The sequence below is a fragment of the Lampris incognitus genome, chromosome 1, assembly GCF_029633865.1.
Source record: "Lampris incognitus isolate fLamInc1 chromosome 1, fLamInc1.hap2, whole genome shotgun sequence".
Classification (NCBI taxonomy): domain Eukaryota; kingdom Metazoa; phylum Chordata; class Actinopteri; order Lampriformes; family Lampridae; genus Lampris; species Lampris incognitus.
This window is the reverse complement of record NC_079211.1, coordinates 147,118,543-147,122,400: the sequence shown is the minus strand read 5'-3', so window position 1 is coordinate 147,122,400 and position 3,858 is coordinate 147,118,543.

Sequence of the window (3,858 nt, the reverse complement as noted above, 5' to 3'; positions counted from 1 at the left end):
GGCCCATATTTGTTCTGTGATATTTGGGCCGTATTCATCATTTATCACACGGGCCACATCCAGATCACATGTTGCCGAGAGCACCGCATCTTTGCCAAAAAATGCCCCCATCTGATTTGGTATATTTGGGCCATATTTGCTATTATACATGTGGGCCACTTCAGGCTCACATCCATTTTGTCAGGGCCAGAAGAAGGCCGTCAGTGCTGCATCATTGCCTGAAGTGGCCCACATCCGGATGCTGTCTGGGGAGGGAATGAATGTAGTCAGTGGGGGTCTCCACAAGCATAGGGTGACATGGTGTGTGTGTGTGTGTGTGTGTGTGTGTGTGTGTGTGTTAGGGAAGCAGGTAACACAGAGCGAGACCTCAGGACAGCGGCTAGCGACATGGAGGCCGGCTGCTAGCTTAAGTGTTGCTCTCGCCCGGGCAAACTGAGATAACGAGCTCCACCACGCGGCCGAGTGTCATTAACACAGGAAAGTAATCAACAGTTTACAATATAAATAGTTCTGGCACTCCCCCGTCTCTTGCCTCGTCGCGTTTTGATTGGTAACGAAAGTCAAAGGTCACATGATGACGAGCCACCCGAGACACCAGATAGACCACTGCACTTCCGCGTTCGAACGTTAGAGCGGGGGGGCGCTAGAGGGGGATAGAAGCCGGCAAGTTTGAATACGGTTTAAATGGCTAACGATGTCGCTACGGTGGCTGCTGCGGACAAGAACCGATATTTGCGAAAAATTCGCAGTATCGGTGGCCAGTGTCCTTTCAATCGAACAGGGGAATGGGTTAATAACCCCACTCAATGGCCAGATGTGTCTTATGGCGACATCTACAATTACATAGGGACTAGGCTACATTTTCAACAAATGTTTGCATTTTATTCAATTATTACTTTTTACTGGATTACACGTGACTGCATACAACGATGCATGATATACTACCCAATAAGGATGACAATAATAATGTGATAACAATGTTTGCATTTTAACTGGGTAAGGGAGACCGGGGTAGTTACCCCTTGTTTCTAGGAAAGATAAACAAAATTGAGCACGTGACCAAATATTCAGGGGGGAGGGACCATTTTATGATTTTTAATGGATAAAAATACATATGGGTTTGAAGAATGTGATCCCATTCAGACAGGTTTAGCTAACTGTGGAATTCCACATAGCCACCGGCTCAACAACCTGCACCAGACCAAACTGTTCCAGGGAGGGAGAGAGAGGGGAAGGGGAGGAGGTGAGGGAGGGGCCAGAGCGGGTCTTAGAAAATATGAGTGGAGGAGGGCGATGAATCAACCTACCCCGCCACTGAGTTTCACATCTAGCTGCTACAGTGTAGCTGAAGGGAGTCTGGCGAGGGAGACTACAGTGTAGCTAACATTATGCGGGTTGTAGCCTAGCTAGCTCGGCTACATCTCGTTCAATGTAGCTAGCCTACACACTGACTAAATTCGTTTTCCCATCTGGGCCCACTGATCTATTGGCATTCCAGCTTGACATTTTGGTGATTATAAAATGTAGAATAGACGTAACCTATTATTAGCTGGTTAAACTAGCTAACATTACCAGTGATGAAGTGCAGACATAAACATGTTTGCTGTCAGGATCCCAAAGTTGTCCATCCTTGTCTTTCCTTCTGATCGCCCGGAGCCGTTTCAGTCGTTTCTCTCCCTCCTTCTGCCTTTTAGGCAATACAAAAAAAACAATATTTGGGTTGTTTGTCTTGTTAACAGTACAGTCCACCACACAGCAACTTTTGGGCATCGTAGCCACGGCTAGGCTGCATATCTAATGCAGTGCGGCTTGGCGGCTTGGGGTTTGCTATCCCCCTCTCCTGGCGTGCTGTTGTCAAGGTACCCGGAAGTGTTCCGCTGGTCGTTATTTACACGACCGCCAGAGGTCGCTTAACTTTAAAACGTCACTATAGGTCGTAATAAACTGCTTGGACAAACGACCCATGGGGTCGTTTTTTTGCTGGAGGGCAGTCTCATTGACGAACGACATTTTTTTGAGGGGTAAAATTTCCCTTTCGTACATGGGGGGGGGGGCACGTGCTCTGGTTCGTCCATGGCAATCAGGCGCTTGGTTGAGAGTCACTGTGCAGACTTCAGGATGAAGGGAGGACGGCAGAGAGAAAGAAGAACACCAGGGTTTTTTTTAAATCCGTTGGGAAGATCTGGTACTTTGAAGTCCGACATCCAAAACCTCCTCGTTCTTCGCTGGACACTGCAATATGCTTTAAGGCAGGGGTGTCAAACTCCAGGCCTCGAGGGCCGCAGTGTCTGCAGGTATTTGTTGCAGCCGTGCACTGCACCACCTGATTAAACCAGTTCCTTTCCCTCCTTGATCCAGGAGGTGAGCTAATGAGTTAAATCGGGCGGTGTAGTGCACGGTTGCAACAAATACCTGCAGACACAGCGGCCCTCGAGGCCTGGAGTTTGACACCCCTGGCGTGTAAGGTGTTGCCGTCGGTCCTTTTGTAGGACGTGGCACTTACTTTGTCAAATCGTGGAAACTTCACTTAGGAACAAAAGCTTTCAGACACTGTTTGACCCCTGACCTATAGTACCTAACGCAGTAGGCCATCTACACTTGTCTATACAGCAAATAAATGTGACTACCGTAAATCACAGTATATTTTGATAAGCATACGCCTTTTGAAGCCCTTTAACACCAAGTGGTTATCTGGCGTTTGGTTTGTAACTAAACTGACAAAGCTACACATTCACAAAACTGAAAGCACGAGCGCAGAAACGAGCCCACAAACACGCATTTCTGCGGCTCGGGGGGCGTCCACACCGCCGTCCCACAGTTACACAGAAAACATCCGGTGCTGCAAATGTTGCACAAGGTGAGGCGTAAACCCGGCTCCTGTGGTATTTACATGTCTTTATCAGCCTTATTTCCAGAATCTACCGCGTCAAACCCCACCACACCAAAGAAAATCTGGAACCTTGAAAAGGTAAATTTTTTTGGGGGGAAAAAAAAGCATCCGGCGGTGGTTTGACGATGGAAGTGAAGCAAGAATTTGCAGGGGACAAAAAAAAAATGGCTGAACTTGGAGGTGGTTGTACAATGCTACGCTAATATCCACCAAAGCTCTCCTCTGCATTGGTTGACTGTATGAAGGTACAACCCCATTCAGTTGCGTGGCCTTTTTTTTAACGATTAAAGTTACAACCCAGAAGATTTAAGTGTGGTGGTGCTGGGTGCTGTTTGGTCGCTCTAAATGACCGAGGTCTGTTCAAAATGAAACAAACGACCCAACCTGGTAGAACCCGAGTCTGGCTTATGGATGTAGTGCCATCTGTTGGTAAAGGTCTTCTACCAGCTTGTCCTGTCATGACTGCTGGTTACACACAACAACTTCCCTTCTTCAAACTCGGCACTACCTGCCTCCTTCTTCCTCACTGGCTGCTGAGATGAAGATGGAAAACACTATGCAGCCTGTCATTTTTCCTGGTCAAGTCCTGCGAGACACCAACCATCCACACCACATCCCACATAGCAAAACTGCTATACCGCGTGGAAAGATGGCACTTGGGCGGTCCGCTCCTGTTTGCCAGATCTGGGCCAGAACCAAGCCATAGCGATGCCGCATGTGCCGCATATTTGCCAAAGGTGGTCCATATTTGTTCTGTGATATTTAAGCCGTATTCACCATTTACCACACGGGGCCACTTCAGGGCCACATCCAGATCACATGTTGCCCAGAGCACCGCATCTTTGCCAAAAAAGGCCCCCATGTGATTGATTTGGGTCATATTTGCTTTTGTAGATGTGGGCCACTTCAAGCTCACATCCATTTTGTCAGGGCCAGAAGAAGACCATCAGTGTCACGTCATTTCCTGA